Genomic DNA, 13,957 nt, shown 5'->3' with positions numbered 1-13,957 from the left:
TATCTATTCTTCACAATTTTTCATTAAATTCAGATCCCAAACCAAAACCAAAACAGATGAAGATTTTTGTCCAAAGCCAAAAAGATGATTTTAGAAGCAGGACCAAAACAAAAACACAGGAGTCTGTGCACATTTCTAATATAGATAGATAGATAGAGTGAAGATACTAGGTTTTATGGCCCAAATTTGCCCACTTGACACTGGCTGCCACCCATGGGTGCCTTACTATGCCAGAGAAGCCTAACCAGTACCGTCTAATGTTCCTATAGTGTTAGGTCCGTCTGATCACGTGACCTGAGAGGCGGGGAATTCCCCACTATTTAGTCTTCCCTCTGACACTCTCCTGTGTCAGAGCAACAAGTGTACTTAGAGTCTGTCTGCTCCTGATCCCTGTGCTTTCCCTGTGCACTTCTCCCTGTAAATATTGGCTGACTTTCTGTGTACTGACCTGGCTTGTCTATTTAACCCTGCATCTGCTGAATCCCTGGCAACATGCACTGGCTGACTTTCTGTATACCGACCTGGCTTGTCTATTTAACCCTGCATCTGCTGAATCCCTGGCAACACACACTGGCTGACTTTCTGTGTACCGACCCGGCTTGTCTATTTAAATCTGCATCTGCTGAATCCCTGACAACACGAACTGGCTGACCTTCTGTGTACCGACCCGGCTTGACAGATTAACCCTGCATCTGCTGAATCCCTGGCAACACGCTTTGGCTGACCGTCTGTGTACCAAACCGGCATCAGTTCCTGACTCCTCTCGTATTTGTCTAGACAGCAAGGTACGACTGGCTTCCTACTTCTTACTGTTAAGCTGTTTAATATCCAGCTAGACGAGGCCATCTACTGTGTTCCCAGAACCATTCACCCTACTACTATCTCTCTACCACGCCGCTGGGCTAACCTAGTGGCCGCGACCTTGGGGCCTCCGGCAACTAAAACCGTCCCGCCGTGCGGCGGTTCTTGGAGAAGACCGGGGGGTACGTTAGACTCCGTGCCCTGGGAAGGCCAGTGCCAATACCGGTTAGTAGTTGTCTCCAGTGAGAAGTAACATATAGTCACACAGGCAAATGCAGTAACAAAGTATAAAAATACATTTATTGTAACAACAACAATCACTAAAATATTATATACATGCAGTAAATAAATGGCAGGCAGGTTTACCACATTATCTGTCCCTTACCCCACTAGCTTAAGGAGTTACAGTCACTTGGCTGTCCTGACTTGAAGATCCATGAATCTGCATATGTAGTCCACTGGTAGAGAATAGCAACTCAAAACCAGCCACTTTGCAGCTTCCAACCATCAATCACCAGAATGAACACTACTCTCTCCCCCTGGAGTGGCTCCTTATATCCAGGATCAAATTTCCACAGTGCTCTCCCCTTCCTGGGCAAACACCTGACTCTCTCACTCTTAATTCCACACTTTACATGCTTACTCTTAAACATTAATAGGTGCTACATCAGGGGGTTGGAAGGGGAGTGGAGATGAGCTGTGCTTCCACGGAAGCCTCCCTGTGTAAGAGCGCTCTCCTGTATTTCCTCCAGCACCTGTCAGTCGCTATGTAGAGCTCACCTGTGTTCTGGAAAGAGAGGTCGGGTGAGGTCACGCTTCCTACAGATATGGGAAGCAGCCACAAAAGTGAACCTAAAGGTGTGTGGAAGGGAATCCCTGCCCTCCCAATGAAGGGGACTGAAATGTAAATAGGTTCTGGGCGCTGGGTTATATTAAATAAAAATTATTTATTATGGTACAAACATAAACATAAACGTAGTATGTTCCGGCAGGAACAGATATAGTAAATGATATTCCAAAATACAGATGTAACAGGAAAAAGGTACACATATAGTGTGCCAAATGAGATGATTCAGAAGAATACTGTACTCATATCAGGATAAGAATTATTTTGAAGCCCGATTGAAAAAGTCTATCCCGCTAAATACATGTTGTAAACTCCATATATTGATGTAGCGGGGAATTGGTGATATTGTTGTTATTTGGTAGAGAAATGGTTTTATCTTGTAAAGTTCTGATAGTCATGAAATCCAAATGTCATGCAAAAGTATGCAATGGGTAGAAAGTTCAGAAAGTGACTTACATTGCAAATGACGGCATGGTGGTCCAGTCCAAGGTGATAGTCCCTCCTGTGGTGCGGGTACGTCTTTTTCCTCCCCAAATACAGGTGGATGTTGTTGACGGTCCCGCAGCCAGTTTCTATTGTGGAGGGGGCGCATGTGCGCTCTAGTCTTCTGATCGCAAACAGGATCGGCCTTATTGCTGCCGTAGTAATGAAGTGAATGGAAGATATTCTATCATGCTAGAATATCGTCAACAACATCCAACTGTATTTGGGGAGGAAAAAGACGTAACCGCACATTCATACCTGCACATCTCCGTAGAAAACTTCTTAGATGGACTCATGCCTCTCGCTTTGCTGGTCACGCCAGAATTAAAAAGACCCAAGATTTGATTACTCGAAATTGCTTGTGGTCATCCTTATCTTCTGATGTTCAACAATATGTCTCTACCTGCAATATTTGTGCCCAAAATAAAGTTCCTAGACAACACCCGTACGGGTATCTTCAACCCTTATCTGCTCCGGAACGTCCTTGGAGCCACCTATCAATGGATTTCATCACAGATCTTCCACTATCCAAAGGTCACTCAGTAGTCTGGGTAGTTATGGATCGTCTTTCTCAAGCAACTCATGTTCTTGCCCAACTTTTTCTAAAGAAATTCTTCGATTACATGGATGTCCGGATGAGATTTTCTCAGACCGAGGCACACAATTTGTCGCAAAATTCTGGAGAGCCTTTTGTGATCTATGTGGAATCAAATTAAAGTTCTCCTCCGCATACCATCCTCAGATCAACGGTCTTATTGAAAGAACCATCCAGGAACTTGAGAAATTCCTTAGATGCTACGTCTCTCCTACTCACGACAACTGGATTGATCTATTACCATGGGCAGAGTTCGCTCACAATAATCATCTTCATGAATCTACCTCTGCTTCTCCATTTTACATTCTTCAAGGATTTCACTCCAAGCTCCCACCATTCTCTAACCTTAGTCCTTCTGGAGTTCCAGCAGCCGATTCTCTTTTACAGGATTTCTCTTCTCGTTGGGCTTTCGCCAAGTCTAAATTAATACAAGCTTCTCTTTCCAGTAAAAAAAAATTTGATAAGAAGAGATGTCCTACTCCCTCTCTGAATCTGGGAGATAAGGTTTGGTTGTCCACCCGTAATCTTCGGCTTCAAGCACCTTCCAGGAAGTTTTTTCCACGATACATTGGGCCTTTCAAACTTCTAGAGATCATCAACCCAGTGGCCTTTAGATTAGAACTTCCTCCTAATTTGAAGATCCCCAATGTTTTTCATGTATCTCTACTCAAGCCAGTAATTATTAATACATTTTCAGTATTGAACAAAAAACCTCCTGCCACGTCGGTACAAGAACAAGAATTTGAGGTCAAAGAAATTATTGATTCCCGTATTACTAGAGGAACCCTTCAATTCCTGGTTGACTGGAGGGGCTATGGCCCAGAGGACTGTTTGTGGGTTTCTGTGCAAGATCTTAAAGCCCCAAAACTCCTTTCTTAGTTTCACAAAAGATTCCCTGATAAACCTTTTTGGGTGTCCAGAGTTCACCCTTAAGGTGGATAAGTACTGTAAGGAACTACTCTCCTGTATTTCCTCCAGCACCTGTCAGTTGCTATGTAGTGCTCACCTGTGTTCCGTCCAGCACCTGTCAGCTGCTAGCCTGGGTTGCGATTAGGAACATCATGTGACCCTGTGGCTGGGAGTCCGAAATAAAGGGAGGATCTGACATCATATCTGTGTCAGATCAACAGGTTATCCTCCTGACTACTCTTTCACTTCTACAGGCAACGACCTGGCTCGTTTAACCAACTACTCTCCTGCTTAATACACTGCACCGCAGACATCTGAACCGTATACCGACCTGGCTCGTTTTACCAAAGGCTCTCCTGCTCCCTCCATTGCACTGCGGTTATCTGAACTGTGTACCAACCAGCTTGACTACACAACCGCTCACCTGTCATCAACCTTGCATACCTCTGGTCCGCATCCAGCACTCCGCCTGCTCCGTTCTGCTGGTCCTTACCTGCTCACCAGTGAGTATCACAACCCTCTCAAATGTATCTACTTTTACTCCTTGTACTGTCAGTTTCACCTATCTTGCTCGCATCTAGGGGCCAAACCAAGGACCGCGACCTGCAGTTCCCTAGCAGCTAAATACATCCTACCTTGCAGTAGTTCTTGGCGAAAACCAGGGGCTGTTAGACTCCACGCCTTGCTAGGTCCTTGCCAAGCTAGACCAAGTGCATCCTGAACATAACACCCTGCTGGGTTCCAGACAAAATATCTGGACTAATCCTGTGGAGAATGGAAACTAATTTGTCTTCCCCTGCACCTGTATCCTGGAACCTGATCCTTACACATAACCCAAACGGCTTCACTTTAAGGACAATAAATAACAGCTTTACTGCAATATCAACAAGATACAATAAACAATATACATATTTACAATGAACTACAATATCCCCTTGTAATTGGACACTGCAGTTGTACTCTGGTAATTTGGGCAACAAAAAACAGGGCTCTAAAAAGTACATGTTATGCTCCACATTTTGTAAGAAATGAGGGACAGGCTGGTTAAGGTGTCATTAAACTTGTTGCATCGCAAATATCTAGTTGACTGGAAAGGATTTGGATCGGAGGAACGCTCTTGGTTCAGAGCCCATGATGTCAATGCTCCTGCTCTGTTAAAACATTTTCATGCCAAATTCCCCAACAAACACAGTCCTAGGTGTTCAGTGCCCACCTTTAAAAGAGAGGTGCTATCACACTACGGGCCTGCTGATCACTCAGTCAGGTCCCAGGCTGCTCACCGAGGGGGTCCTCCATTGGTAGTGTCTCTTGGGGAGACGCCGCTGCTCCCTCAATCCGGCGCCATCTTTGATTGTGTCTGCGCATGCATGGTACATCCTTTTCACGGTTCCCATTAACTTCTATTGGCTAAGTCCTCTATTGGTTGCATTATTTAAAACAACTCTTTCTTTCTCTCTCTCTCTCTCTCTCTCTCTCTCTATATATATATATATATATATATTATAGTGTTAAAGTTGAATGTTTGTTACAGCTCTGCTCTCAACTGTTGAACATCCAGAGCCTTGTCCAACCCATGTGCTAACAGCTAACATTGACCATATGGTCATGTCAGCCAAATGCTGAAGTGAGTGTAATTATCTCTCCTTCTATCTTCAGCAAAACTATTGCACTTAGAGGGGCTGTCCGCTGTTTTGTTTACTGTGTTTCCATTTAAATTATTTCATGAAATTAAGTAGGTTAAGTCCCATGTAACTGGTGGTAAATCTGCTTTTTTAAAGGTTATGGAAAGTGTTATTGTATCTGAAAAAACATTATGAATGGAGAATTTAGTTTCTAATATTGACAGTGCAAAATGTCTGGAATCCTTCCTCCACATAAGTAAATTGGAAAATAATTGTTCATTATCAGCCCCTCAATCAAAAAGTCCTGCAGAGAAAACGCTAATGAAGAGTTGATGGCTTTGAATTATAAGGTAGTTATTAGAATCTTCAGAAATTTTAACATTCATTTACATTTCTTGTAAAATGTAGTTCAAGAAGTGAAGAAATGAAAATAAAAAATCAACTACAATATAAATGTTGTAACATGAAAATCAATCAATAACACAGGTCTGCGACATTTAAAGTATTGAAAGCTTTTTTAATAATACTTTTACCTAAATTTTTAAGAAAAAACAAGAAGTTTAATTGTTCTTGACATATTTATTATGCAATACGACGAAGTGTAGATGATATCACTGTGTTTTTGTCTTAATTACATAATAAAATAACAATAAAATCAAACAATAATAGAAACAAAACCATAATTATTGAAAAAATAGTTAATATCTTGTTTTTTTGTCTTCCAACTTCGTTTTGTCACTTTTTGCTTATAAGTTTTTTTCTGTGTTGTCTCTGTGTATCATCCAGCAGTAGTCAGCCATCATTCTGACGTCCCAAGGACTCTGGTATCTTCTTTCTTCTTTAACGTCTTGGTGGAACCGTTCACCCTGTTCTTCACTGTAGTCTCAGAGATTATTCGGGAAATGCTCAATATAGGAATTCAAAAAATGTACCTTTAAACTCATATTGCAGCCAAGGTTTCTGTAACTATTAAGCATTTCCATGATAATTTCTTTGTAATTTTGAAATCATTTGTTTGAACGATGTCCTAATTCTAATGTCAGGCAGGGCATGTAAAAATGCCTTCCTTCAGTTTAACATCGGATATGTTAGGGAATTTGGTGCAAAGATATTTGAAAGTTTCTCCAACTTTAGGCAGTGCTTTTACAAATTGTTTCATCAGTCCTAATTTTATATGTAGAGGTGGAAGTAGAACTTTATTTGGATCTACTAAACTGCATTTAATGACATTATTTTTTTCCAATTTCTAAACTTTTTTGAGCTGGCCAATTGTTTTTTTGCCAATGTAAATTTTTAGCTCTGCTATCCCATTCACAGAGAAAACATGGGAATTTGGTGTAACCTTGTTGAGGGCCAAGTACTATACATAAAATTTTAAGATCTCCACATATTAACCAGTTGTGTCTTGCATATCCAATCAGTTCCAAAACATTTGTCAGATTTTCATGTTTTTTTAAGATAGACTGAATGTGCTAATGGTATTGACGCGTATGTGTTGCCATTGTCCAATAAAACAGTTTTTAAACTTTTTGAAGAATCTATGAATCTACATGTACTGTGTGTGTGTAGTGTTTATTGCGTGTGTGTATGTGGTGGTAGGCAGGGGTTAAAATGAGCTGGCACAGGACAAAACTGTGTTGCATCTGTTATAGTTGGTTCCACCTTCGCCAGCTCACCTTGTAGTTGTAGTTGTTGTTTGTGTACAATGTTCCTTTAGACAGTATGGGGTTTAGGCCCTTTGTAAATTTCTGCTCCAAGGCCCATGTGGACCTTAATCTGGCACTGAGCGGGGGGAAGTTTTATGACGAGAACTGAATTGTAACTTTCTATACTACCGAGTGACTTCATTTAAGATAATGTTTTATAATAAATTTAGGCAGAATACATTTATTATTTTAAAGAATATGAAAAAAATGACATTCATAAATACACGTTTTACAGAAAAACGTGATGTGATATGCAAAATCGGGTGTCATTTTCTTGTTCAGAAGCCAAAAATCTATAAGTAACACATAAATTCGCTAAAAAAAGCTTTTTCATTGCAGACCTGTGTAATCATTACCATAAATTAACAATGCATAAATAAAACTTCTTTAATAACCATTTTAGCACCTTCTGACACCAAAGAAATACTTCATAGATCATTTTATATTAGGGGAGATTATTAAGTTTTTAATAGATTGTTACAAATCTATTAAACTAGCCCTCAAGAGTGACCCATATAATTGTATTTTTCAAAAATATATTTTTTCTACTCTATTATTACTGCTAAGTGATAAATTAGCTTTTAAAAGTTTTCATATATGTGCACCTTGAAAGTTCGATATTGCTATACGAACTGTATTTTATATGTCATTGAAAATTATTGAACTTCTCTCAGACGAGATTTTTATGTGTGATTGTTACTGTTTTAATGATTTAATCAGTGTGTTATTGGAGACACTTTACTTTTTCTATCGTTAGGATATCTACTAGATGTCACGCTAATTGCCCATTGATTAGTAGCCGTGCACTTTAGGATTTATATACTATATAAGAGACCTAAGATTGCTCATTGGTTATCCCCTGATAAAGTCATACGACGAAACGCGTAGGGTCCAATGAGAGCGAAGGATTGTTACCTAGCAACAATAATCCGGAAGCAGCTGAGACGCCGAGCGGTGAGGAAACAACTGACGAGTTGTTAAGGGGAAAGCGTGTGAGCCAACCCCGAAACATCACTGTAAGCGTCCGAACCGGAGAGACAAGAAAGAAACCTTTGTATGCACAGCAGTACTCACACAATGTAAGTTCATTTCAATTGTCTATTGGAATAAATGTTTTTAGCTTTATAACTCCATTGGAGCTCCTGTCTCTTTTCTCTAACCTTTCTTTGTATGAGACACCATGGGGAGAAAAGGGGATTTTTAGGAACACGCTACCATGCCACCCTTATGGAACTGGACATTGTTTTTTTAGCATACAACATTGACTTTACTAACTGATTGGCATACATGCTCGTAAGAACTGGAAATAACCATTGCATTTGTGTTTGTCTACTTTAAGCTTTATTGCATATAATATATCATATATAGGGTCATATATAATTCTATTGGCAAAGTTTTTATCTCTCTCCCCCCTCCATAGCCCATCCAATTGCATTATCCCTATTCTAGATATTGTAACATTACAAGGGGGAATCTAGGCAACCCCGAGGGATTAACGGCTGCACCCCAACCTCTTTCCCATATCTGGAGAAGCGCAGGATAAGCAAATCTTTTAGTTTTTACTTAATTAATGGAAGTTTGCTTTATAAATCGCTAGATACAACACGCTGCATCCTAGCTGCGTGATTAGTAAACACATCACTGTTACACTGGTCTGCCTATACAGCCAGAGGTCCGATGGATGTCAAAAGTGTAAAAATAGAGCACTATTAACCCTAGCGCTGCCAGCCTACTGCTGGTTACATGAATATCAGGAAAAAAATTGCATGGGTCCCCCCCCCCCCCCCGATTTTCACATATCCAGTACTAGGCAAACCAGCTAGGGTGGTTGGCACTATAACAGAGGGATACGCGGTAGGGGTCCCCCTGCCATAATGACATACAAACCCCAGGCTGTTCAGTACTGGGCTGGATTTACTAGGTAGTGGGATCTGCAAAAAAAAAAAAATAGCGGGCCCCCCCTCTAGGAATAACAAGCCCAGTGCTGAAAGAACTAGGGCTCTTCCTACCCCCATGGGCTGTGGGTAGTAAGAGTAATAACGGTGATGAAGTAGTTTAAAAAACAAATGGACGCCTTCCCAGCCAGGCCGGCCTGCCCTAAGCAGTCTGGGCATACTGATGCTTGTATAACTACAAGCACCAGCATATACCCACGGCAGCCAGGTCATGCTAATAAACCACAACTCCCTGTTTACAAGCACACCTTTTTAATACAATAATAAAACCCCAATAAATACACTAAACACCCTCATTCATACCACATAAATGTACCAAAAATAATAAAATCCAATATACTCACCGGTCTAACTTCTTTTGCCAGCAGCTTTTAATCCAAATTTGCTTGTAAACCATGTCCCAAATAATTTGTATTCCCAAATGTCCATGTTTGTAAACAATCATCATTTTTTTGGGTTAGAAAGCCCCCCAATTTGTAATTCCATGTTGATTAAAGTCTTTTATCTTCGGGTCATGGGGACATCCAATTTATAAATCCAATCCGGAACATGCTTGGTTAAAAAAATAAACCCTCATTTAAGATGCTGCAAACTCAGCTTGTATCTAATACAAGCTCCAATACACAATGAGTTTAGCACAGGCGCAAACTCTATTTATAGTCTAAGGGCTTTTCCCACGCTGACATAGGGAAACCCCTATTTTTACACTTTTGACGGCCGCCGGACCTCCGGCTCTATAGGCAGGGCAGTGTAAAAGTGATATGTTTACTAATCACACAGCTAGGAAGTAGCGTTTTGTCTATGGGATTATTAACCTAAACACAGGAGGATTTGCTAAACACGGGAGAGTTAGTTAAACACAGGTGTGTTTGAAATCGCCAGAGATGACCAGCGATTTTGAAGATCGCAGCTTAATACATCTGGTGACTTGGGGACTAAATTCGTGGGTTGTCACCTGTGATTTGCCACGATTTTAAATCACTGAAAAAATCGGACCTTGTTACATTTGCCCCTGATCTTATTTGTGCACTATATTGGACTCTGTCACAAAGTTGAAAATCATATTAAGACATTGGTAGCGATCTCACCCAATTAGGAGTAATAGCTGTTGGGGGGGGGGAAATCTCCCATATCCATCCAAGCAGACAGATAGCACACAGTTGCAATCTCTCCACGTTTATTCAGGCATTAGTCAGCACATCTCTCAAATCTGGTAGCACAATCTTTTTGCATGTTCATCAAAAGAAGATGACAGTGCGTTACATCGCCAGCAATTGAATCTCCCTCAAAGAGTTAGTCTGTCCTGTTGTATTTAATAATTGTCTCATAAAGGGGTGCCTATGGTCAGTAGTACTTGCTCGTCTTTGTTACTAACAGTGTTAAACAGGTGTGTAAGCAATAGCCTGAAAAGAATAACCTGTAACAGTAATTCTTCTGGTACACCAAATCAAGATCAATTATAAGTTTGGGCTGCTTTATTGGTCTGTATTGTTGCAGTGCTTTGCAGTGCTAGTCCTGTCACTACTCCAACCTCAACCGCACAGCAGAGCAGAATATTTATAGACATCAGTTCCATAAAGTGAGAGTTTACAAGTACAGTTGATTGGTATTTTGTACCTCTGTAAAACAGACTGTTCTGCTACGAAATTGATTTACGTGAAATTCTGCTGCAACCTTGCTCATCTCTATATAGTGATTTATTCTTCCATAATGGAACAGGCTATATGGGAAGATGTCTGGAAATGGAATAGCCAAGGATTCAAACTGTGGCATGAATGAAAATTCATATCACACTCATGGCAAAGGGTATGTGTGATCAGAACCCATTGATTCTGGGCAATATAATCAGGACAGGGTAAAAGGCATTGTCTGACATTTCACAGCAAATACTGTATCTGCAATGGCAGGAAACATAATTTGTAGCATAACAGCAAATTCAAGAGAAATATGCATGCATACTACACACTAAGCCCATATTTGTTTTTCAATAGATTGGAGCAATTAGCTTTAACAATGCATCCAATCGGCTAAGGATTATGCAATCTTAAAAAAATGTATTACATAAATAATGAGATGGATATGAGAATAGAATGATATGAGCATGAAATTAGAAAGAAACTAGCTACTGTAGAGTCAATGTAGCAAAAGATAAGAAAATATGACAGTAAAGTGATCCAAGATAGCATTATATTAATTTACAATATGCTTACTTTTCATGCTATTTACTGAGCCTGATCAGATAAGGTATTCAGTGAGAAGGAAGCCTTTACTACATATTTATAATATTTTATAAAATGATAGTGCAGTTTATAGAAATATTGACAGAATATAAGATAAATGAAGAAATGTGTTAAGCATTGTTTATGAATTCAAGAAGTCTAAATTATATATAGCCCTAGTAACCAATTTAACATGTATAATAATCGAGCCCTTTAGACTTTGCATTTATAGAAAAGAACAAACGGTGTGTGTGGCTTGACATCCGAGCCATACGGATTTAGCTTTGACGAACTAGGGGTACCATATATGTAATTTGGGCTAAAATCTGCTCTAAGCACCCTGCACTTGGGTAACTAAGCCAGCGACACATCCAGGACAAGTTGCAAGCCACTCAGATTTCACTATTGAGGTGCTTACGCCTTAATCTCACAGGATACGGCCTAATCTCTAAACCTCCTGGGAGCTACTATTCATGTTTTACTAGCGTCCCAGGAGGAGTCGGACACAAGCCGTTTCCTGTGAGGTTTCGCCCTTCCCAATACACCTCCACGGGAAACACCCATACCCGCCCGGCTTCCACTCACCATCGGAGCAGTCGCAAACAATGCACTCAAGGCAATCAGCAACTGGTGCCATCTTGTAATCGCCAGCCCATACAACCATCTGGGGACCTCCTGGCTGCCTGTCCGATTGGGCAGCTCATCTCCATTTCCTGTTCTGGATCTGCATTGAGAATCCCAAAGAAGAAGTAGGCTACCAGTCTAAACTACAGCCTTCTCCTACACCCCCAGCACCAGGCCCACATGTGCCCTGTTAATACACTGTGTGGGCCTAGCTATTGTCTTGGTGGGTCTGTCTCTTCCTCTACTTGAAAATTTCCTCTCCACTGCCTCCAGTCTCAATGGAAAACATACTGTAGGGAAGAGGCTTGCTTCTGTTAATAGCTTAACGCTGCAGTGACCGACGTGGAGCTCCATATACCATCACAGCCTTTTCACCTGTTTTCAAGGCGGTCCCCTCGATCCTTGCAGTGAGAGTTGTGGTAGCCTCCACCTTGAAAGCAGCAGCTGGACTTAATTTTACACCTGAATTAATGGGATAATAGTTCCTTATCTCATTACTGAGCTACTTACTACATTACAGATCCCCACCCTATCTCCTGTCCCTGGCTGCCAGTCGCTCCATTTCATGCTGCACTTGAGCTTTCGGTCACATTTCTCACCTCATCCATTATGTCTAACAGGCAAAAAAATCACACTCTGCCTGAACCTGCTCCTATCTTCACTAAACTGGTTGTCGAACTCCAACTACGTCACTGAACCACCCGTCTGATTCCCACCATGAGGACTCTGATAGTTCCAAACAGGGCCGGATTTACCGCTAGGCAACCTAGGCACCTGCCTAGGGCCTAGCGGCTCTCGGGGGGCCCAACTGGGAGGGACAAAAGCAAATTGAAAAAAGTCAGTGGATGGGGGGGAGTCGGGTGCCGCGAGTTGGGGGAGTGGCCACACGGGCTAGTGTGGTGGCTGGTCTCCTGCTCTGTGTCACATGGGACGTGCACCACATGACAGGTGCCATCCCATGTGTGAAGGGGATGAAGACTCCAGTCCACAGCTCCTAGATGGAAAAAGGTAAGTTGGGGGAGGGGTTGTCACTCACCGGACTGTGAGTGCTTCTTCCCGGACATTTAGGAACCGTGGCCGTCCTCCATCCTGAGGGACTGCGCATGCGCAGCCCTTTCTATACCTCCAGTGTATGTTCCTTTAACTTAATTGGCAGATCAGGCAACCTCCCTATATTAAGCACCTGTGGTCAACACCACGTTGCCTGATCTTGGAGTCTCATTCCCCATGAGTCTCTGAAGGTGTTCCTGTGTTTCCTTGTTTATTCAGCCCTGCTGATTCCTGTGGTTTCCAAACCACTTCTACCTCTGTGGTTTCCAAACCACTTCTACTACTGTGGTTCCCATACCACTTCTACCATCTACTGTATCATCGTGACTGTGAGCTGATTCCTATCCGCTGCCTCCGTGCACTACAGTCTTCTAATCACTTCAACTCTACCATGTATCATTGGGACTGTTAGCTGACGCCTATCCGCTGCCTCCGTGCACTACAGGCTTCAACCACATCCACTCACCTGTTCATGATTGTGACTGCCAGCTGATTCCTATCCGCTGCCTCCGTGCACTACAGGCTTCAACCTGCAACTCGTCTGTGTTTCATCATCGTGACTGTTTGGCTGATTCCTATCCGCTGCCTCCGTGCACTACAGTCTTCAACCTGCAACCCGTCTGTGTTTCATCGTGACTGTTTAGCTGATTCCTATCCGCTGCCTCTGTGCGCTTCAGTCTTCAGCCCTTGTCAACTCTACCGTGTTTCCTTGAGTCTGCTGCCACTATTGCTACCCGCTACTCTCCGTGATCATCTGTTCCAGTTCAACTCTGCTCCGGTGTCCCATCGTTACTGCACCTGCTGGTTGCTATTGGTTACCTCCGTGTTCCCGCAGAGACCCGCTGCTGTTACTTCTCAGCGCTACTCATCCATCTACTGCTGATCCGCTCTCCACGCCTTCCTGTGTTCCCTGCTGGTCTACCTACCTGTGCGCTGCACCTGCTAGACCCCCGCTTCACCCATCCAGGGACTTGTATCCTGCTGGCCTCCTGCCCTTCAGGTATCTCTGCACTCCTGTCTGACTGCCTTCTCCTGAACCACGGTATGCATACTTCCCATTGACTGTGCTGTGTATTGCATACCTTGCTGGACTGTGTTGGTTCTCCTCTGGAGTGTACTATCCGCTGAGTCTATTGCCATCATTGA

This window comes from Mixophyes fleayi, chromosome 5, assembly GCF_038048845.1.
Source record: "Mixophyes fleayi isolate aMixFle1 chromosome 5, aMixFle1.hap1, whole genome shotgun sequence".
NCBI classification, from domain to species: Eukaryota; Metazoa; Chordata; class Amphibia; order Anura; family Limnodynastidae; genus Mixophyes; species Mixophyes fleayi.
This window is presented reverse-complemented; position numbering follows the sequence as displayed.